The following is a 24,589-nucleotide window of genomic DNA, read 5'->3' as shown; positions in this document are numbered from 1 at the left end:
TCAGTGGCTCAGAGAGCCGCCCACCAGAGATGGACACATTGGGGGAAGAGAAGGTGTGCAGGCTGTGTGTCAGGGTGTTCTTGTTAAGGGTGGACCGACCACCGGTGATAGGACCATCTCATTGGTGGGTATTGTAGAAGATCTGCATTGGCGTTGGTGACATTAAATGATTCTTTGGTGAAGACGGAGGTGCACAGGCTTATTTCAGATGTTCGGAATGTCTCCCAAGGAGACACAGGATCGATAAGACCTGTTCAGCTGGCAAAGTTGTAATTAAAGAGGTAGAAGGATGGTCAGCGTCACTTTTTACAAGGTCACCTCCAACGATTCCACCAACCCGATTTACATGTCTTTGTCTGCAATATTTATCACCAATTTGACTGCATTTCAACCTTTGTTCTCACAATATTTGGCTGCACTGTGTCCCTTTTAAACATGATAACATTATTTTTCATTATTTCTTCATATACTCGCTACACCGCAGAAAAAGGACAGGTGTGTTTTAATGAAAGTCTATGTGACCCTCACCTTTTAAAACAAGATATTCAGTGTAAAATAGAAATAAAAGGTAAAACATTTGTGTATAGATATAAAAATCATCATAAATACCTTTTTTTTATAAGTGATTACATTCCTCCGGTTCTCATGTGCATAAGGGAGGAGAAACAGCAGGACACTTGTCTTCTGTTCACTGGTCTTCCCAGTGAATGGCTGCGCAGGGGGGGGGGATGTCAGGACAAGTCTGATGATTGGAGGAGAGCAGGCTGAGTTCCCAGCACAGGAACAGGAGACTTTCCCATACAAGTACATGGTACAACAGGCACATATCAGGAATAGGAGATGTTGGGTTTACATATTTCTTAATGCTAAATGTTATTATTGATAGAAACAAAGGAAATAGCCCCCTTCTTCCGGAATCAAGTTAGCTAGTTAGTAAACAGTGACACTGCTTTCTAAGGGTTTTGGATTGTTGACCCCCATACGTTAGGACTGGGATTACAGATCTAAGGAATGGAATCAGTGAGGTTTGAGTTTTGGATCGGTTACATTAGCATATTGTGGTTGATGTTTTGGATTGGTGATTCTAGTACATTAGAGTTTAGAATTCTGGAACTAGTCCATTCAAGTCTTGGATCAGTATGAACAGAAGGCTAAGTAGCAGCTTTACAAAGCTGAGCTACTAAACCCTAATGTCAAATAGCCCAGGAAGCCACCACACTCCTAGAAGAATGAGGTGAAAACAATGGAAGTTGGACCGTAAACTAGAGAAATAAGCTGATAGCTCCACCGAGTAATAGTTAACCTGGAAGCTGTGTGATCTTTCCTTGGGCCTTCAGGAATAACACCTGAATTGGAACCACATCCAAAGTGTGATAAGCCTTGTACCTGGCTTCTGTGGCTTTGGACAGAAAGAGGGTAAAACAATGTCCTGGTTGTGATGGAACGTAGGAAAAACATTAGGCAAAAAGGAAGGCTGAGGCCGTAGAACCACCTTATTCGGTGGACCACCAGGAACAGTTCCTTACAGAAAAGAGCAGCCAATTCAGGAACTCTGTGAGCTTAAGTAATGACAACAAGAAAAATAACTTCTCTGTCAGAAGGACTAAAGGAATAACCTAAATGGGCTCAAACAGAGATTTCTGCAATAAGAGAAGAACCAAGCTGAGATCCTACTGAGCACAAAAGCACCAAGGAGTGAGAAATCAGTCTCTGAAAAAGGACCACCAAGGCCAAAATCTGACCCTTGATTGTACTCAAAACCAGTCCCAGATCAACTCCAGACTGGAGAAAAGCCAGGATGTGTCCCACAACTTACCTGTGAGGATGGTTTTCCCAAGCTTCACACCAAGAAAAATAAGATTTACAAGTTTTCTGGTAAATCTTCCTTGAAATCACCTTCTTAGCCTTTAGTAAGGTAGGAATGACCAAATTAGAGACTCCCCTGTTCTGAAAACTCTGGCTTCAGCAGTCATGCCAGTAAAGCCTGTGACCATAAAGAAGGAAGATTGGACCTTGCAACAGAAGGTTCGGTGGATCCAGGGGTCGCCCCCCAATGTATTCACAATGTCAAAATACCAAGTTCTTCTGGGTCAGGCCAGGGCAATCAGAATCAACAGAATTCTTTCCACTTGAACCCTGCAATCCAGATGAGGCAGAAGCTGTAATGGAGAGAAGGCATACATTTGAAATAATTGGTCCCAGGGAGTCAACAGGGCATCCACTGCAAAAGCTTGAAGATCCCTGGTCCTGGAGATGAACCTGTCCAGCTTCACATTGAACCTAGAGGCCAGAAGATCCAGAAATAGCAGATATACCAGATAGGTTGAGGTAGTTACAGTAGATCCGCATGAAACAAACTGATCCTCAGAGAATACATTGCATGGGGGACTGTGTCCAGGTTCCTCCATACCTTAGGAAGGTATTTGGGACCCCTGAACCCCTACATCCCCACTTCTCTATTGTCAATGAGTCATGGCCTGCTGACATATATGTATATAGAGACGCTTTTGACATCTTGCCTGTACTGCACGTGCGTATGTGGCCCAGATCGTAGTCAAGTGAATGCAAAGTGTAGAGAAATTTCCCTGCCTTCTGTATTTGGCACATCCCTATCCACCTCTGTGTAGTGCTCGTGGTGGCCCAGGAAGCTACAGTACAGTGAAGCACCAAGTCAACAAAATAAATACTGTACATAATACACCAGATGCCCACTGTCCTGTTCTCTCCCAAGAGAAGGGGGTAACCAGAGAGTAGAGGTGTACCAGCTGAGACTACCCCAGGGCACTCCCCAGTCCATGCCACGGAAAAATTGTAGAGATGTGGATCTGGAACAAGCTTGTCTCCTAATCCCAGGTGGAACCCTTGAGAAACTAGAGACTTCACATACATGGCCTGAGACACTAGATAACAAATTGAAGCCTTGCCTAACAGGGCCGAGTTATTCCAGGGAAAGGATGTTCTGTCTTTATTGCCAGTGTCCCATCACCTGAAGATGGCCCCAGAACTTGGTTACCATGGATATTAGGATGTTCTGAGTCCTATGATGTATGGTAAAGAAATCTACTTTTCTTGTATAATGATTTATTCTGCAATGTGAATGCAATATTATGGTTCAGTTTTTTATGTGACTTGAATAGCAGTTTTATTGAAGTGCAGTCTCTGCATTTGACTTCTGTTAGACATGCCCCACCCCCGCCTATGTTGGAGATATACAATAAGTCATCAGTGAGAGCCACAGATAGGTGGATGCTGTGTTCTGATTGCAAACCATAGCCGAGGAAGTGTGGACACAGTTGTTGGGTATATTAGGATTTTGAAATTCATTATTTACACACCACTAAAAGATGAATTAGTAAAATGTATTCAGTCCCACTACAGGCATGCCTCCCCTTCACTCCCCGGACATTGGCCTCCGGCCTCCAGCACTCAATGGCTGCTGCATAAAGTCCCCTTTCAAGTCACAAGAGAAAAGGAAGCTGCTCTCCAATGTGTTTATTGATATGTAGCATGATCCACCAATCCCATGAGAACTGACGCATTTCACTCCATACTTAGATCATTGGTAGGCTCTGTATTTTCATAAACATATATGAGGCTTTAAATGGACATTGGTTTCCTTTCTTTTGCTACTTGAAAGTGGACTGCAGGAGAGTGAATTCTGATTTCAAAGACCAGATTTCTTGATTAGGTGACCATCTTGAAGAACCTCCTGTCTGGCCTCAGTTTGTCAGTTTGGGTCTTCCAAACACATCTCCCGGAGTTCTACTTTGATGGAACGCAGACGTTTCCCCAGACTGATGGCATTTTCTGGAGCTGTGACTTTATATGTGTTGTGGTTACATCTCCGTTCTATTAATACGAAGAGGTACATTGTATCATCCAAACTGAAGTCCAGTTATTGCTGGTGAACGGACTGATGGGTTGGAAGTGTGAGAGAAGAAGAGCTTTTTAAAAGTCTCATAAAATAAAGATTGTGATTTGGTGATTACAGAGGACAAGGCCGATGATACACTTATTTTAGCTGATACATCTTCAAATAACGAGGAGATGGGAAGTGATAAGGTTGCACCCAAGGGTCTACTCTGCTCATTGGAACAGAAGGAGATTCTTGCCTAGAAACCAAATCTCTCTACAGTTCATACCAAGAATTTCATCCTTGGAGTGACTTAATGGCTGGCTGGAGTGATTTATCTTCCTGACTTACTTATTTGTATTCTGCATTCCAGCAGTTGTGATGTAAAGTATTAAACAGATTGCTATATTATGAATATTAATTCCCCATATATATTATTTAGCATTGATGCTGCCGGGTAGATGGTGACCAATCATCCACTAATACCACTTAAGTGTCGTTGTGTGGTTATGTAACTTCTCACCACCAACACGTCCATCCAGCTCCTGTCCCTGCGGATATACCTCCAGAATATATATTTATAGTGCCTCTCTGGGATCACAGTGTGCGTATGCTATATAGATGTCATTATTTCTCTGTTTTTCATTTTAATATGATAGAAGCCGTTTTAGTGTTATTAAGGATTTGATTTGGTGGTGTAAGTCAACATTTCTGTGTTGTCACCAGAACAGGAGTAGAGGAAGAATCTTCCAATGGGGACACTTGCTGCAATGGCAATCATCTAAGGGAGGATTGCTCCTGGAGAGATTTCCTCTCACTTCCTGTTGTGTTTCTGAGCCAAATCTCCCCAACAGAACACAGAATGGTTACAAAAAAACTTGACTGGTATCTCTGGTGTCTCCATAATTTTAATTTTATCCAAAAGTTACAAGGATGTTTGGGCCTTACACTTCAATATTCAGGGTCTTGGATAGGCCCAGCTGTGACTGGTTCTCTTGATGTGCAGGTAGTATTGGGTTGTTCATTTGCAGTTTATAGTATTCATTCTCACAACATATACATAGTAAGGGAATGTCCTGGCCTTTAGGTAACCTTTAATTGAGCTTTAACCCTTCATCTGTATTCAGATTTCCGTTCAGCGGTAGGTCTGGTGACATGAGGGTGAGATTAATATAAGATGACGATATGGGAGATAACTTGCTTGTACAGGTGATGGCTCTGGGCTGGTCCTCTCCATGTTAAGTCAGGACCTAATGAGTCTAGGATTCAGAGCAGGATAGAGACAGTGAGGTCCAAACTCATGTTCTGCATCATTTTTCCTGGTCGAGGACTTGCTAAGTAGTGTAGAAAGGACCTGAACCTGGACGTGGACCAACCAAGCCTGCGCCTTCTCTAACTCTTGTAGTTCCTGCCAGTGGTAAATCTGGTGTTGGCCATCTCTAGCACAGAATTCTGTGTTGCGCTCTTGATTTCCCCTTGGATACCCCATGTGACTGCTGCCTGGGATAATGGATGTAGTCATCCCATGAGGTTCTCTGAACTCAGAACTCTCCACAGCTCTCTAGGTGCTTCTTCTCATCCTCTGCTACTGAAACACATGGCTGAGGACATTCACAAGAACCTATGGCAGGGTCTTCATGTCCCTGTAGACTGCAGGTCTACTGTAGGTCTACTACTGTAGGTCTGGGATCTGGTCACTGTCAAGATATGTTTTCCTGTCTCAACATGATTATTGGGTTTAGAATTCCAGGTACAGATGGTGATAAGAGTCTTTCCAGCATTGGAGGATGAAGGCAAGCCTGGCACTTTGTATAAGATGTACATAACATTTGAACCTTCGAAGTCTACAGAACATAGTGATGGATTGTGTACCATTCTCAGTACCATGTGCTCCCATGGAGCATCTACTCAAATAAACTTTGGAGCTTCTGTGTAGAACATGTGGGGTTTTTGTGCGTAAAGACAGATTATTTTCACTCAGACATTGGAAAGGTGCATCTATGGTAAGCCAATATTACGATTATAATATTTTTATATTCCCCTGGATCATTTGCTTTACAAAATCTGGCCTGACATGCTACAATCCAACCGCCCTTTATCTCCCTGATTATATATACAATGGATGAATTGATTAATTATGCTCTTACACTAGAAATTGATTGATAAACGTAAAGGCAATTGCAAAGTGTGTGGACAGCACTAGGAGTTCCCCCCCCCCTTTTTATTGATGTCTTCAATCACATAAGGGACCTCAGGGTTCTGAAGTACAATGCTGGCTCCATTACTTTATTCTAATGGTTGAATTAGACCAGAAGCCAATGCTGTAATCACATCTTCTCCTGTTAATGGCCATCCTGAGCCAGAGGAACCAAACGAAAAGGGTGATCTTGCCCAATACCTAAAGTTAGGCTTGGCTGCCACTTTTGAGATGACCACAAATGACAATGATGATGATGTTGCATTTCTTTCAATGATCTGGAATTCAGAGGACACAAGTGGAGTTGTGAGATGGTTGAAGTGATGGAGACCATTAGCTCATTGATTGTCTCTCAGGGGCCCTTCTTGTGACTTCATACCACAATCAGTGGATTTGCTGTAGTCTTGTGGCTTTCTTTCCATCCTCTGTAGCCCCCGCCTCTCCGGTAGGAGGAGAGGAGCTCTGTTCACGGAGAGGGAGCTCAATCCTTTCTCTTGCAGCTCAGTCCTGCACCTCATCTTCACAACGCCACAACCAATCACAACGGTGGCGATAGGAGACTGCTAATTAGATAATTGGATTTTATTTGTTCAATGAAGTGGACAGAAAGCGACGGAAGAAGGGCTGTGAGAAGAAGAAAAGCGAACGGACCCAATCCTTGAAAAATTGGAAGGATGGAATTCCTGGGTCCCCAGGGCCTTTTTCTGGAAGATATCAGAGCATCCTGCGGATAAATAGACAGAAAGCCCCCCATCAGGACTGAAGAAGCGTCAGGCACCGAGAAGGATCCATCGTCAGCAGCAGCGAGGACAGAAAAGCTTCTTCTATTCATCTTGTGGGCTGGGAAATTGATGTGCTGCTTCAACAAGATGGAATCCTAGTGCAGCTGCACAGACAGAAAAACAACAAGAGGACAGTGGCAGAGGGAAGGATGGAGGGGAAGCTGCGAGAGGTTCCCTGCACTGCTGTGTGACTAGAAACCATAATTACATCACAAAGGAGAAATTATTTCACTCGGAAAACAGAGCTGCTGGGGGGTGGGCTGCTGGAAAGACAGATCCACACAGCGGGGAGGGAGGGGGAGAATCGCCTGCAGCTTGCAGGGCAGCAAGACAACGGACATTTTCTTCCCCTTTCGGCGGAGAAATCCATGGCACACCTTTTCGCCCTGCGTCTCTTCACCTCTGTGCAGCAACGCAGGAGATCTGCAGCTGGGTGCCGCGGGCCCTGCAGGTGCTGCTGATGGCAGATTTGCTGCAATTTGCCTCCTGCTTGTTGTCTGGAATTAAAGACAAGACGCAAATTAGCGGGCAGAAGTGCGTTCTATAGAGAAAGCTCTCTTCTTTTCCATGGAGGAGAAAAGGGGGGAGTCGTGATTAAATCCCCTCAGAGATGCAGGAGGGAGGAGGCGAGAGCCGGAGACGGGTGAGTGGTAACCATAGAAATAGTTCCAGTGGAGAGAACAGACAAGGAGGCCATAGGGACAAGTTGTGTTCTGCAGAGAGGCGGAGGTTGTGACCTCTGGGACACGTATGTAACATGGAGGATGGCCGGGGGTCACATGTGACACCTCCAAAATCAAAACGCAAGATTGCAGCCATCTTGTATTAACCTCTTCACTGCCAGGGGACCACAGGCCATTAACCTGTTCACTGCCAGGGGACCACAGGCCATTAACCTCTTCACTGCCAGGGGGCCACAGGCCATTAACCTCTTCACTGCCAGGGGGCCACAGGCCATTAACCTCTTCACTGCCAGGGGGCCACAGGCCATTAACCTGTTCACTGCCAGGGGACCACAAGCCATTAACCTGTTCACTGCCAGGGGACCACAGGCCATTAACCTGTTCACTGCCAGGGGACCACAGGCCATTAACCTCTTCACTGCCATGTCGTATTGGTTACATTTATGGCTCGGGTATTGCAGGCCCCTTCCTGTATTAACCTCCTCATTCCCAGGGTACCATAGGCCTTGATAGCAGTGTATGGTGGGATCTATTTTATGCCTTACTGTCAGGGGTCCCATTCTCCTCTGTGGACTGTATCATTGGCCCCATTGTGTTCTGTTCTCAGACGTCCAGTGGCCAGAACAATTCTTCAATTCTTTATTGCTCTCTATTTCTTCTCTGCTGCATCAACCACACTGCTGACAAATGGCGTCAGTGACTCTAACCATTCTCTGCCCATCACTGCCAAGAGCTGAAATATGGGAGATCCTTCACAGGTGGAACTCCATGCTTGGAGGGATAGTTCCAAAGGGGACAGTAACCTTTCCTACCTCTTCATTGTGATACTAAATCAGAACTGTCCAAAAGATTTTGAATGAGACTTTGCAGACAGCAATAATCTGTCAGAGAGTAATAATCTAGCCAATAAACACATGAGAATTTGGGCCCACCCCCGCAGAGCTTCTAGCCCAGGAATCCTTCCAGATCAAAGGTTGTGAATTAACCCCTTATTTAACCCACAAGGTAGAAATTCCTAAGTAGAAGGGCCCAGATTTTCCTTTACTACATCACTCTTCAGTACAGCATGGTCATCCCACCCATAACACAACAGGAAACATCCCCCTCCCCTCATCTTACATATATCTTCTTCTTGTATAGATACCATCTCTTCTGCTCCAGAATCTAACCCAAAGTACCCTATAGCCCCTCCCATTATAAACACTCGTTGGAAATCGTTGGATTTCTGGTACATAGGGCAAAAGGGGACAGGGGATCTCTGAAGGAACATAGCTATCACCTAAATGCATTTTAGAGACACACAAAATAAATAGACTAACAATGATAATTTTACAGCTTCAGAACAAGTCACCTAACGCTGCCCATTGGCACCGGCATATCATACTTTCAACGTTTTTGGCAAAAGTACACAATGCTACACCACAACCATTTGTGCCACAACCTGGCCCTGAGGTTTCGTAGATCCCTCACAATTACTGCAATCTAGTCAGTGAACTGGTGACGTGGACTCAGTGGACTCGGGAGAGTCTTCAGGCCATCCTCAGTTACAAATGTATGCATGGTTTGAATGTTCTGCTATGTAGTCCTCAGTTTCATTGGTGGAAGTAGTTCTGTCATATCACAAAGGATGTCTGTTTTTCCACAAGCATGATCCAGGAGTGACACCAATATATGGATTTAGCTTTAATGTTTCCGATATTGCTCTGTTTTGTGTGTATTGTCAGGTGTTTTACAAGCACTTGTCAGAATTCTTCCTATGGGTAGGTACAATATATGTGTCTGAGATCTGGATACTCTGTGGACGGAGTGGCACTAAATGTGGATGTTGTAAAGTCTCTCTTTGTCATTCTCTCTGACTGTCTGTTGGATTCCTGGGATCTAGCCATAGAGTGGACTAGTTGAACTTTTCTTTGAGATGCAAAATCACATATTTCACTCGTACGGAAATGGAAAGGTATATTGTCCGAAGACTTATCGAACCTGAACATACCGACCTTCATTTTGTTATGTCGGATGGCTAGGCTTGATTACTGTGATAGTTCGAACATCCCACAAAGATATCAGAAATTGTTAAAGTCAATGCCTAACCCTAACCCTCCATGTGACAACGAAGGTTCATGTTTGCTTGGTCTGTTTTCTTGACAGATTGTGGAGGTTTCTACTATTCAATATCCCAGGACATTTCAGGACAACATATGACCATTCCCACCCTTCTTGGATGTCTTGATGAGTTGTATAAGGTTTCTTTAGCGCTCCAGATCCGCCGACAGTTGGAGGGACAATTCTGTCCACTGACACAAGTAAGTCATTGGCAGAGTGTATGCTTCTGGGGCCACAAACATGTGTAAGGTCACAGCTAAGATGAGATCCCATCTTCATTTTCAATGTAGAACTTCAGGACTTATTGGTTCTGCTACAAGGAGTATATCACCCTGAAGTGCTTTCTTCAATGGCCATCACTCAGATATCTAGAATGTCTTTATAGTCCAGGGAGCTGGACCAGTGAGTGCTGAGCATACAAATGGAAGTGGTTAATGGTTAGACTTTTATATTGGCTGAGGAGATGTATGGGGAGAATGTCTTCTTTTTCCCTTTTCATTCTGTACATAATGTTATAGTGTGATAATGCTCTTGAGAAATAAAAAAGTGATGTTCCTTTCTGCAAGAAACAAGTTGCATGCCACCTTTGGCTGCATCTGCTTGTATTTGCAGCTGTTTTTATGGGTCTCTAAAGCTCTAAGCAGGTGCTTCTATCAGCCTCGTGATCACGTGGATATGGACTTCAGCTCCAGTATCAGCTTTGGCAGGTCCCTCTAAATGTGCTCACCTCACTGACCTACAAAGGCTACCAATAGCTTGTTTGGTGGCCTTGTTGCCTGAACTTTATTTAGAAAATGAAGCCCTCCTAGATCACGTTAGGCTGGCCCCTTCTGCAGGTAAAGCTATGTACAACATTACAAATAAGTGTCTATACTGTGTAAAGTCCAATAATTCACTGTCTCGCCCTGCTCTGCACATGCTCAGTGGATCTCTCTTTTTCGGCACTGTGCCGGTAATGTAGAGACCAATCTGCTGACAGCCTCAAAATTTACTTCTGCTCAGGGGCTCTGGGTTTCAGCAAAATGGACAGCAAGAAGAAATATGATGTGGCAGAGAAAGTGTCCCTTAGACTGCATATTGCTGCAAATCCACTGTGAAAAAGTATGTTGCAGCCTCAGTCTGGGCTCCAGCCAGAGCACACCCCCAACGCGTTTCGCTCCATCCCCCAGAGCTTAATCATGGGGATGGGAATTCCAAGCAAAGGGGAGGTTATATGGGAGGAGGTTAAGTGGATCATTGACTGCTACATAATTAAAAGGAATGGGTGTCAGGTGAGTAGTAGTCTGGTCACAGAAACTGAAGCCCAATAGACCTTGTGTGCAAAAATAGGGCAAACAAAAATGCAACAAAAGTATGCCCCATCAGTGTCCAGGCTACAGAATCCGCAATGACCGACTAAAAGATTAAACATAATGTCCAAAAATATAATAACAAAATCAGAAAATATATCTGTCTACTACTGTACTCGAGATAAAACTAACCCATATTTAGAATCAAAACTGTATTTAGGAAAGTAAAGTTAAAGTAAAAAATAAAGTAAAATTAAAAATAAATAAATAATAATAAATAAATCCAAACCAAATGAGAATCCCTAACAATGCACTCATACATAGAGATGTTATAGTAAAAAGGTTGGAGAGAGCCAATGGATGGGCTTATAGATGAAGATAGACGAGTAATAATGAGACCCTCCCATGAAGATAATAAAGACTTACCTGACACCACTCTTGATCCAGCGCTGTCCCTGCCGGCAACCCCTGTCTTCCTGCATTCACGGGTTTCACTGCTGCTGTCACAAGCATGCGCACAGGGTGTGCTGGATGTGCCTAGGCACACCCTAATAACTCAATGTACATTAGCATCATTGCTTTGTGCACCGGTAGGGAGATGAGAACAATCTCACACTGACCGGCTCTGCTTATAAGGGAAGCATGGAAGCATTTTCTCTCATTCTGAATCTGTAGGCAGGAAGACAATCTGCCAGTGGGGCTGAGTGCCATGTGTGTATATATATATATATATATATATATATACACATACACACACACACACACGGAAGTGTGTTTGAGCCTTGGTGTGCACACCTATGGCTGATGTTAATCACATTTTGTGATGAGAGAGCAGGGGGCGGAGCCGAGCCTTGCTGTGTGTGTCTGTGGACACACACAGCCTGGCTCGGGAGCTCGCCAGCACACAGGCCTCCATAGTAACTGGCATTCACAAAAAGGGGGGATAGACAGATCCAAATGAGTTACCTCAGAAGAGAGGTTTGGGGCCACTAGAGCAGGTAAGTATAACATATTTATTATGCTGATTAAAATACACTGAAGCTGTACAATCATTTGAATTGTTACCCCAACACTAACTCTAAAGCTTAACCAACCCTAACTTTAATGCTAACCACACCCCATTTCTAACCCTAACCACACCCCATTTCTAACCCTAACCACACCCCATTTCTAACCCTAACCCTAGAACTAATCCTAAACCTAATACTAACCCAAGCTTAATGTTAATCCTTTTTCCTAACAAAGACAGCAGCTAAACATCTTGGTGCTGACATGGCAGTCAATGGCTTTGATTAAAAAAAAATAGCTGATCTAAAAAAGTCTAAAACTTTACAAAATACCCCAAACTTATAAAGCCCATTGCACCCTTCATTTCTTCCTCCCCATTGACTCCTTTGTATTTTACAGATTATTGCCAGAGCTTTCGGGAGACGAAGCCCTGATCTTGTTTATCTTCAGCGTCTTCAATGTTTTGTATTTTTTATCATCCATTTACTAAAAGATATATTTTCTAGTAAATGGAAATCTATTTTATATTTTCACGTCCATGATGAGGAATTCTTTCCCGTTGTCTGGCATACACTGGACCTGCTGAGATGTGGAATCCAGAAATGTGGTTGATTCAGACTCCACGGGATCCCAGCAGGTGGGACATACAGTATGTGTCCTTCTCAGTGACCACTGATAGTTCAGCTGACACTTCCTCCATCTTCATACATTTTACAATGCAGTCTTAATACATGAATAATCAGAAATACATTGTCCCCCATTAGTCCCACCCTGACCAGTACACTGCACCCCGGGAACCGCCATTGTATCTTACAAGCATTTGAGGCCTTCACAGGAATGGGTTCAATGCTTGTAAACTATGGAAAGGTATGTACCTGAGGTTTGCATGTTTTCTTCATTTTGTTTGTGTTTTTATAAGACTATGTAAAGCCAAAAATGAGGTTTTTTTTATTTTGAACAGAGTAGAGGAGGGATAACACCTGCCAGATATTTGTATCTGAGGTGGGTTTGGGAGATTCCTTGTCCTGGTCCATAGGCACAACATCCACTCTAATCCTGTCGGAGTCCCTTGACACCCACCTGGCCTCCCTGGGTGGATACAGGCCTGGCTTTCACTCCTCCTCTGCCCCGTGATTGTGCAGTGCCACCTATCACTGGTTATGTATGGGCTTTCACCTTGAAGAAGTGCAATACGTGAAATGTGTTGAGACAAATTATCCGTTTTTCCCTTTTATCCACTTTTTGGCAAGATCTGAGTTGTATGTCATTTCATATACCATCTATCATATGATTCTGTAACTATGATTCATGTTGTCATTATTATAGTGGGTTAGAGTTGGGGATGCTCAAGGCAGTCGGTCTCACAATATAATCATCTCATGTGGTTTTAATGCACATTTTAGCCTTCTGACTGTGTGAGCGCCTTAAAAGTCCCACATTTTCTTCTTTATGGTAATGTATTGATATTGTCAGAGACGTGGTGCTTGTTATAATTGTTCACACCATAAATCTAATCTTGTCTCAGTGACAACTCAAATGTATTCCTAAATGTTGGTCCAGGTGACAATGGCCAGAGAGAAGGGGTAATCCCCTCCCCGGGTTTATGACCCTTTCCTAGTCCATCCAAAACTAAGAAAGGTTCTGGCTTTCGGTACACTCAAATATTTGAAACAGAAAACGGGAAAAAAGGAAATGACTGTTAAATGAAATGTAAAACATGCCAAGACCTTGTAGCCAATCTCCTAAAACACAACAGAAACACTCATAGAATGCATATGGACTTTTTGTAAACCTCGGGATTTTGAGCATATGACATGTGAATGAGCTAGAAGGTCCCAAAGCATTTCGGGTCTGAAAATATGACATCTTCCACCCATCTGGAATGACTAGGAAGGCTCCCAACAAACACTTCAGACAGAAACTTAGAAAAACTTCAAGGTTCTGCTATGGATTCTTCTTCAGTTCTGTCAGATATCAGTCCTCTGGAAGAGCTCTTGTCCCGCTTTCTTATAGCATCCTAAAGTGTTATTAGAAATAGCAGGTTGACGTCTTGCTGCCAGCCGCCATACAAGGGCCAGAGTGTCCATATTTAGTGTTTGTGATGATTGGAGTTGTATTCGTAAACTGTACTGTCTGTGGTACTTTTTTATTTTCATAAACATTTACATTTTCAGTAGCAGCTTTTGGGATGTTAAGTATTGCATTCTGAAGGGAGCAAAGCCGAAAACTTGTCCTGGATATGTGAAAGTTGCTGGAAATGACAGACTCAGTACTTGTGTTTGCGTAATCCAGCCATCAAATTCTTCTACAATTCCGAAAACCCAGATTCATCCAGTAATGTAGATAATCATCAGGAAGAGATGTGGCCCTTCCGCACACATAAGTGCACTTTTATATAAAAATCATCCGTTTCCCCAGCTTCTTCAATAATAAGTGGAATGTAAGATGATACAATAGATCTTTGTAAGGGGCAGATTTGCAGAGCCCGGGACCCGCACTGTATGAATTCTGACTTTGCCTCAAACATCTGGCAGGCTCAGGATGAGGAGCTCCCATAGGGAATAATAGCATCATCTGTCTTTGTCTTGGTGCAGGTGCCAGAGGACTTCCATTATGTGCAAACGTGGCTCTTATAGAGTATATGCTGTGCTGGGGGGAGGGGGCATGCTGTGAAAATCAGCCATTTACGTAGCTTTTAGGTATACGGTATATACCTTGTATTGTAGCAGAGGTGGAGTAAAAGTACGTAGCCATTTAAGGTATGACCTATGTACAAAGCCCAACAACTGGAAACAATCAAAGGGTTACAACTGGGATCTACACCTCATACTGGGAACATTTCATTTCTAAGCTCTGTACTCTATTATTTTCATCTATGTCCTTCCTCACAACTTTTGCTTCCCAGTCATAGAGAAGAGCCCGGTACACCAAAGGGTGCAGATGCTCCAGGCAGATAGATTCCCAGAGTATATATATATATATTATACATGATGATCTACGGAACCCTCTAATATGGAGCACACTGCCATTACAATATACAGCACAGGTCAATTCCTTCCCTTGTGGCCAATGGAGGACACAGAAAAAGGCCAGGCATGACTCTTTCTTACCATCTCCATACCATCACCCTGAGGGGGAATGGTGGATGAAGGAAGAGTTGGCATAGTGATGTGGCCTTGCTGTCCCAGATTTCCAATAGTCCATCATCCTCATGTACTGATAACTCCTGGCAGGTCCATATGTGGGACTATTTGAACTGTCTAAATGCTCACGTTTTTGTCAGTCTGGAGGATGGAGGAATGAAACAATGTCACTAGCAGATGCTTCTGGAGAATCTGGGGAAATACTGGTCAGGTGTTCTAACTTTCCAAATTGAATGCAGAATAAGGGCCTCCCATAAACATGACACCATTGTCCAGTACAGCCAAATGACAGATTTCAGTGCAGTTACATCAATGAAATGTGAGTTCAGATTGGTTCCATTGGGTTGTTGCTCTTCTAACACACTTGGTATGAGCTTATTAAGTAGGCCAGACTGAGGACTAAGTGACATTTGTGACTGAGCAGCATAGAGGTGATCCAGACCCATGAAGGCTTCATCCATGGCTAATGCCAAAGAATGGGGATAATGTTCCTCACAGCAACCAGCGAGATGACTGCTGGCCTATATTTCCAAATCAGCTGTTTATGTCACGCAAAGGATCTTGCTCATTGCAACATGTCCATGCTTTCTGCACACAACTCTCCAGAACCTACATCTTTACTGTCACCAGATTTCAAATAGTCCAGCTGTCATATTCCTGAAAATTGCATACGCTATCAATCTGCGCATGCTTGGAAACAAAGCCGGCTCAATGTTGGTGCGTTTTGTAGCGGATACCCTGATGGCTATGTACTGTCACTGCACCAAACTGTCAAATCATATTCTTATTGAGCCCTTATCCATGCTTTAGATTATACCACAAAGATAATATTTTTCTGGATGTCCCTAGTGTACATTTAGATTGTATTGTGTGTGGCCAACTTTCTAGGTTTTTACTCAAACTGTTGATCTCATCTCCTCTATCGGTGAACTCCTTCTCCTCTGTCGGTGAACCCTTCTCCTCTCCATCTATACTGTACATGCAACCTTCATCCACTTTATAAGATTTCATGGTTTTCCATCCCTCCGCTCTGCACCTCATTACCTCTTTATTGGTGAACCCTTCTCTTCTCCATCTATACACACAAACTTCATCCACTCTATAGGATGTCATGGTTTCCATCCGTCTGCTTCACAGCTCATTCCCATCTTTATTGGTGACCCTTCTCTTCTCCATCTATACACACAACCCTCATCCACTTTTTAGGATTTCATGGTTTTCCATCCCTCCGCTCTGCACCTCATTCCCGCTTTATTGGTGAACCCTTCTCCTCTTCATCTATACACACAACCCTCATCCACTCTATAGGATTTCATGGTTTTCCATCCCTCCGCTCTGCACCTCATTCCCGCTTTATTGGTGAACCCTTCTCTTCTCCATCTATACACACAACCCTCATCCCACTCTATAGGATGTCATGGTTTTCCATCCCTCCGCTCTGCACCTCATTCCCATCTTTATTGGTGAACCCTTCTCTTCTCCATCTATACATACAACCCTCATCCACTCTATAGGATGTCATGGTTTTCCATCCCTCCGCTCTGCACCTCATTCCCATCTTTATTGGTGAACCCTTCTCTTCTCCATCTATACACACAACCCTCATCCACTCTATAGGATGTCATGGTTTTCCATCCCTCCGCTCTGCACCTCATTCCCATCTTTATTGGTGAACCCTTCTCTTCTCCATCTATACACACCAACTTCATCCACTTTTTAGGATTTTGTGGTTTTCCATCCCCCTGCTCCCCAGCTCATTACCTCTTTATTGGTGAACCCTTCTCCTCTTCATCTATACATACAACCCTCATCCACTCTATAGGATTTCATGGTTTTCCATCCCCCTGCTCCACTGCTCATTACCTCTTTATTGGTGAACCCTTCTCTTCTCCATCTATACACACAACCCTCATCCACTCTATAGGATTTCATGGTTTTCCATCCCTCTGCTCCCCAGCTCATTACCTCTTTATTGGTGAACCCTTCTCTTCTCCATCTATACACACAACCCTCATCCACTCTATAAGATTTCATGGTTTCCATCCCTCTGCTTCACAGCTCATTCCCATCTTTATTGGTGACCCTTCTCTTCTCCATCTACAGTATTCACACAACCGTCATCCGTTTGTAATATTGGGCAGATTTGGAGAATTTTACAGAATTTCCTATCGTAGGACTATATAGGCTTTTAGTGGACATGAGAATCACCAACTGGCCAAAAAGACAGCTTTAATAACTCTAAATCTACGTGCAGCTTTTCACCATCTGCATTCAGCCAAACCTCTTATAGCAAGCCATGGCCACCAATTACCACCGTAAAACCTATTCCAGGGTGGTGTTCCACACTTCTCCATCAGACCTGATTTGGCTGATTTAGCTTCAGAATTATTTCCTTACCATTTATAAACAAAAGTGTGTTCATGTTTAAATGTTCTATAGTGGAAGTGTGTATATAATGTATGCTACAATGGAAGTGTGTATATGGGGTTTGTATAGAGGAAGTGTGTATATGGGGTTTGTACAGAGGAAGTGTGTATATGGGGTTTGTATAGAGGAAGTGTGTATATGGGGTTTGTATAGAGGAAGTGTGTATATGGGGTTTGTATAGAGGAAGTGTGTATATGGGGTTTATATAGAGGAAGTGTGTATATGGGGTTTGTATAGAGGAAGTGTGTATATGGGGTTTGTATAGAGGAAGTGTGTATATGGGGTTTGTATAGAGGAAGTGTGTATATGGGGTTTGTATAGAGGAAGTGTGTATATGGGGTTTGTATAGAGGAAGTGTGTATATGGGGTTTGTATAGAGGAAATGTGTATATGGGGTTTGTATAGAGGAAGTGTGTATATGGGGTTTGTATAGAGGAAGTGTGTATATGGGGTTTGTATAGAGGAAGTGTGTATATGGGGTTTGTATAGAGGAAGTGTGTATATGGGGTTTGTATAGAGGAAGTGTGTATATGGGGTTTGTATAGAGGAAGTGTGTATATGGGGTTTGTATAGAGGAAGTGTGTATATGGGGTTTGTATAGAGGAAGTGTGTATATGGAGTTTGTATAGAGGAAGTGTGTATATGGAGTTTGTATAGAGCAGTGGTTCTCAACCTTTCTAATGCCGCGACCCCTTAATACAGTTCCTCATGTTGTGGTGACCCCCAACCATAAAATTATTTTCATTGCTACTTCATAACTGTAATTTTGCAGTGGGAGGAGTAGTGCCCCATCGTTGGTGTCAGTGGGAGGAGTAGTGCCCCATCGTTGGTGTCAGTGGGAGGAGTAGTGCCCCATCGTTGGTGTCAGTGGGAGGAGTAGTGCCCCATCGTTGGTGTCAGTGGGAGGAGTAGTGCCCCATCGTTGGTGTCAGTGGGAGGAGTAGTGCCCCATCGTTGGTGTCAGTGGGAGGAGTAGTGCCCCATCGTTGGTGTCAGTGGGAGGAGTAGTGCCCCATCGTTGGTGTCAGTGGGAGGAGTAGTGCCCCATCGTTGGTGTCAGTGGGAGGAGTAGTGCCCCATCGTTGGTGTCAGTGGGAGGAGTAGTGCCCCATCGTTGGTGTCAGTGGGGGGAGTAGTGCCCCATCGTTGGTGTCAGTGGGGGGAGTAGTGCCCCATCGTTGGTGTCAGTGGGGGGAGTAGTGCCCCATCGTTGGTGTCAGTGGGGGGAGTAGTGCCCCATCGTTGGTGTCAGTGGGGGGAGTAGTGCCCCATCGTTGGTGTCAGTGGGGGGAGTAGTGCCCCATCGTTGGTGTCAGTGGGGGGAGTAGTGCCCCATCGTTGGTGTCAGTGGGGGGAGTAGTGCCCCATCGTTGGTGTCAGTGGGGGGAGTAGTGCCCCATCGTTGGTGTCAGTGGGGGGAGTAGTGCCCCATCGTTGGTGTCAGTGGGGGGAGTAGTGCCCCATCGTTGGTGTCAGTGGGGGGAGTAGTGCCCCATCGTTGGTGTCAGTGGGGGGAGTAGTGCCCCATCGTTGGTGTCAGTGGGGGGAGTAGTGCCCCATCGTTGGTGTCAGTGGGGGGAGTAGTGCCCCATCGTTGGTGTCAGTGGGGGGAGTAGTGCCCCATCACTGGTGTCAGTGGGGGGGGGTAGTGCTCCATCACTGGTGTCAGTGGGAGGAGTAGTGCCACATCACTGGTGTCAGTGGGAGGAGTAGTGCCACATCACTGGTGTCAGTGGGAGGAGTAGTGCCCCATCGTTGGTGTCAGTGGGGGGAGTAGTGTCCCATCATTGGTGTCAGTGGGGGGAGTAGTGCCCCATCATTGGTGTCAGTGGGGGGAGTAGTGCCCCATCACTGGTGTCAGTGGGGGGAGTAGTGCCCCATCACTGGTGTCAGTGGGGGGAGTAGTGCCCCATCACTGGTGTCAGTGGGAGGAATAGTGCCACATCACTGGTGTCAGTGGGAGGAATAGTGCCACATCACTGGTGTCAGTGGGAGGAATAGTGCCACATCATTGGTGTCAGTGGGAGGAATAGTGCCACATCATTGGTGTCAGTGGGAGGAATAGTGCCCCATCATTGGGGTCAGGGGGGGGGGGGAATAGTGTCCCATCGTTGGTGTCAGTGGGGGGAGGAATAGTGCCCCATCATTGGTGTCAGTGGGAGGAATAGTGCCCCATCATTGATGTCAGTGTGGTGGAGGGGAGAATAGTGCCCCATCATTGGGGTCAGGGGGGGGGGAAATAGTGCCCCATCGTTGGTGTCAGTGGGGGGAGGAATAGTGCCCCATCGTTGGAGTCAGTGGGGGGAGGAATACTGCCCCATCGTTGGTGTCAGTGGGGGGAGGAATACTGCCCCATCGTTGGTGTCAGTGGGGGGAGGAATACTGCCCCATCGTTGGTGTCAGTGGGGGGAGGAATACTGCCCCATCGTTGGTGTCAGTGGGGGGAGGAATACTGCCCCATCGTTGGTGTCAGTGGGGGGAGGAATACTGCCCCATCGTTGGTGTCAGTGGGGGGAGGAATAGTGCCCCATTGTTGGTATTAGTGACACAAATGATGGGGCACTATTCCTCCCACTGACACCAATGATACTTACCTTGCTGACCCCTGCTCCAGCCTGGGCTCGCTCTCTCACTTACCTGTCAGCTGTCTTCCTTCTCTGGCCGCTCTCCTCTTCACTCGCTCCCTCGGTCTTCTTTGATGTACGCGCGCTGCCGCTTGGCTCCTCCTCTCCAAGCTCCACCTCCTCGCCGGTGATTGGCCGCCTGTGTGCCTCTCCTGAGCTACAGTTCCGGTGGCCAATCAGCGGCGAGGAGGCGGAGCTGCTGAGCGATCCTGGAGGTGTGGCCGGGTGACAGCAGCGTATCATCCCGCCCACACATCGCCGGAGACTGCAGCGGTGTCTCGGTTCCTAAGACCATCGGAAATATGTGTTTTCCGATGGTCTTAGGCGACCCCTGGGAAATGGTCGTTCGACCCCCAAAGGGGTCGCGACCCCCAGGTTGAGAACCGCTGGTATAGAGGAAGTGTGTATATGGGGTTTGTATAGAGGAAGTGTGTATATGGGGTTTGTACAGAGGAAGTGTGTATATGGGGTTTGTACAGAGGAAGTGTGTATATGGGGTTTGTACAAAGGAAGTGTGTATATGGGGTTTGTACAGAGGAAGTGTGTATATGGGGTTTGTATAGAGGAAGTGTGTATATGGGGTTTGTACAGAGGAAGTGTGTATATGGGGTTTGTACAAAGGAAGTGTGTATATGGGGTTTGTACAGAGGAAGTGTGTATATGGGGTTTGTATAGAGGAAGTGTGTATATGGGGTTTGTATAGAAGAAGTGTGTATATGGGGTTTGTATAGAGGAAGTGTGTATATGGGGTTTGTATAGAGGAAGTGTGTATATGGGGTTTGTATAGAGGAAGTGTGTATATGGGATTTGTATAGAGGAAGTGTGTATATGGAGTTTGTATAGAGGAAGTGTGTATATGGGATTTGTATAGAGGAAGTGTGTATATGGGGTTTATATAGAGGAAGTGTGTATATGGGGTTTGTATAGAGGAAGTGTGTATATGGGGTTTGTATACAGGAAGTGTGTATATGGGGTTTGTATAGAGGAAGTGTGTATATGGGGTTTGTATAGAGGAAGTGTGTATAAGGGGTTTGTATAGAGGAAGTGTGTATATGGGGTTTGTATAGAGGAAGTGTGTATATGGAGTTTGTATAGAGGAAGTGTGTATATGGAGTTTGTATAGAGGACGTGTGTATATGGGGTTTGTATAAAGGAAGTGTGTATATGGGGTTTGTATAGAGGAAGTGTGTATATGGGGTTTGTATAGAGGACGTGTGTATATGGGGTTTGTATAGAGGAAGTGTGTATATGGGGTTTGTATAGAGGAAGTGTGTATATGGAGTTTGTATAGAGGAAGTGTGTATATGGAGTTTGTATAGAGGAAGTGTGTATATGGAGTTTGTATAGAGGAAGTGTGTATATGGGGTTTGTATAAAGGAAATGTCCAGCTGAATGTAGACTTTCAGTACTATTCATATTAATTAAAAAATGAAATTAAGTCAAAGAAATTTGCAGGTCTTCTTAAGAATTTTGGAGACTTTACCAACTTTTTGTTTCCTGCAGAACTACTTCCTCCCCTATACAAGTCTATAGGAATGCGAAAGCAGCAAAGTAGGTAACATGCAGGTCAGCTTCACCTGTATTGAATTGTGAAGGACGTCATCACGCTGCATTTGTCAATGGAAGTCCATTATGATTGGCCTTATTGAGTCCAGTCTTGTTTGGGGAAGGTTGATAAGGAGAGTGATGGAGATGTTGGATAGAAAGATGTCTTTCTTAATGTACAATCTATAAAATATCACTGCTTTGTATGAGAACAATGCGTAACCCATGCAGAAAAACATCACAGGTTACAAAAGGAATAATGAGGATAATAAACTGACTGCTGAAAAATAATGATTATAAAATATATGCCTACCTTGTGTGATGGTCCTAATATCATTGATCCATGTTGTGAGGGGTCCATACTCTAGGGTAAGATAGGATGACCTGGTGAATACATTGGGGTGGTGTAGTGTTCTATGTATAGAGTGTATTATGATGGTGCTCAGTGGTCGGCCATGTTGGGGGTGTAGTGTTCTATGTATAGAGTGTATTATGATGGTGTCCAGTGGTCAGCCATGTTGGCGGTGTAGTGTTCTATGTATAGAGTGTATTATGATGGTGTCCAGTGGTCGGCCATGTTGGGGGTTTAGTGTTCTATGTATAGAGTGTATTATGATGGTATCCAGTGGTCGGCCATGTTGGGGGTGTAGTGTTCTATGTATAGAGTGTATTATGATGGTGTCCAGTGGTCGGCCATGTTGGGGGTGTAGTGTTCTATGTATAGAGTGTATTATGATGGTGTCCAGTGGTCGGCCATGTTAGGGGTGTAGTGTTCTATGTATAGAGTGTATTATGATGGTGTCCAGTGGTCGGCCATGTTGGGGGGTGTAGTGTTCTATGTATAGAGTGTATTATGATGGTGCTCAGTGGTCGGCCATGTTGGGGGTGTAGTGTTCTATGTATAGAGTGTATTATGATGGTGTCCAGTGGTCGGCCATGTTGGGGGTGTAGTGTTCTATGTATAGAGTGTATTATGATGGTGTCCAGTGGTCGGCCATGTTGGGGGTGTAGTGTTCTATGTATAGAGTGTATTATGATGGTGCTCAGTGGTCGGCCATGTTGGGGGTGTAGTGTTCTATGTATAGAGTGTATTATGATGGTGTCCAGTGGTCGGCCATGTTGGGGGTGTAGTGTTCTATGTATAGAGTGTATTATGATGGTGTCCAGTGGTCGGCCATGTTAGGGGTGTAGTGTTCTATGTATAGAGTGTATTATGATGGTGTCCAGTGGTCGGCCATGTTGGGGGGTGTAGTGTTCTATGTATAGAGTGTATTATGATGGTGCTCAGTGGTCGGCCATGTTGGGGGTGTAGTGTTCTATGTATAGAGTGTATTATGATGGTGTCCAGTGGTCGGCCATGTTGGGGGTGTAGTGTTCTATGTATAGAGTGTATTATGATGGTGTCCAGTGGTCGGCCATGTTGGGGGTGTAGTGTTCTATGTATAGAGTGTATTATGATGGTGCTCAGTGGTCGGTCATCTTGGCGGTGTAGTGTTCTATGTATAGAGTGTATTATGATGGTGTCCAGTGGTCAGCCATGTTGGGGGTGTAGTGTTCTATGTATAGAGTGTATTATGATGGTGTCCAGTGGTCGGCCATGTTGGGGGTGTAGTGTTCTATGTATAAAGTGTATTATCATGGTGTCCAGTGGTCGGCCATGTTGGGGGTGTAGTGTTCTATGTATAGAGTGTATTATGATGGTGTCCAGTGGTCAGCCATGTTGGGGGTGTAGTGTTCTATGTATAGAGTGTATTATGATGGTGTCCAGTGGTCGGCCATGTTGGTGGTGTAGTGTTCTATGTATAGAGTGTATTATGATGGTGTCCAGTGGTCGGCCATGTTGGGGGTGTAGTGTTCTATGTATAGAGTGTATTATGTTGGTGTCCAGTGGTCGGCCATGTTGGGGGTGTAGTGTTCTATGTATAGAGTGTATTATGATGGTGTCCAGTGGTCGGCCATGTTGGGGGTGTAGTGTTCTATGTATAGAGTGTATTATGATGGTGTCCAGTGGTCGGCCATGTTGGGGGTGTAGTGTTCTATGTATAGAGTGTATTATCATGGTGTCCAGTGGTCGGCCATGTTGGGGGTATAGTGTTCTATGTATAGAGTGTATTATGATGGTGCTCAGTGGTCAGCCATGTTGGGGGTGTAGTGTTCTATGTATAGAGTGTATTATGATGGTGTCCAGTGGTCGGCCATGTTGGGGGTGTAGTGTTCTATGTATAGAGTGTATTATGATGGTGTCCAGTGGTCGGCCATGTTGGGGGTGTAGTGTTCTATGTATAGAGTGTATTATGATGGTGTCCAGTGGTCGGCCATGTTGGGGGTGTAGTGTTCCGTGTATAGAGTGTATTATGATGGTGTCCAGTGGTCAGCCATGTTGGGGGTGTAGTGTTCTATGTATAGAGTGTATTATGTTGGTGTCCAGTGGTCGGCCATGTTGGGGGTTTAGTGTTCTATGTATAGAGTGTATTATGATGGTGTCCAGTGGTCGGCCATGTTGGGGGTGTAGTGTTCTATGTATAGAGTGTATTATGATGGTGTCCAGTGGTCGGCCATGTTGGGGGTGTAGTGTTCTATGTATAGAGTGTATTATGATGGTGTCCAGTGGTCGGCCATGTTGGGGGTGTAGTGTTCTATGTATAGAGTGTATTATGATGGTGTCCAGTGGTCGGCCATGTTGGGGGTGTAGTGTTCTATGTATAGAGTGTATTATGATGGTGTCCAGTGGTCAGCCATGTTGGGGGTGTAGTGTTCTATGTATAGAGTGTAATAGAATTGTATTATGATGGTGTCCAGTGGTCGGCCATGTTGGGGGTGTAGTGTTCCGTGTATAGAGTGTATTATGATAATGTCCAGTGGTCAGCCATGTTGGGGGTGTAGTGTTCTATGTATAGAGTGTAGTAGAATTGTATTATGATGGTGTCCAGTGGTCGGG

The 24,589-nt window shown here is 44.7% G+C and overlaps 1 long non-coding RNA gene across 1 annotated transcript in view; it reads left to right on the top strand.

Annotated features, from left to right (window-relative positions):
- The first annotated feature begins 6,503 nt into the window (after window positions 1-6,503).
- Window positions 6,504-24,589, top strand: part of LOC149428678 (uncharacterized) — a 44,951-nt gene continuing 26,865 nt past the window's right edge. Inside the window, exons 1-2 of the long non-coding RNA XR_016310696.1 lie at window positions 6,504-7,475; window positions 9,661-9,815. This is a non-coding gene — a long non-coding RNA (uncharacterized LOC149428678). The remainder of the gene's footprint in view (window positions 7,476-9,660; window positions 9,816-24,589) is intronic.

This window comes from Staurois parvus, unplaced genomic scaffold (assembly GCF_062004578.1).
Source record: "Staurois parvus isolate SC_StPar_1 unplaced genomic scaffold, SC_StPar_1.0 ptg003044l, whole genome shotgun sequence".
NCBI lineage: Eukaryota > Metazoa > Chordata > Amphibia > Anura > Ranidae > Staurois > Staurois parvus.
Note: the sequence above shows the minus strand (reverse complement) of the source record. Positions and strands in the feature narration are given on the sequence as shown.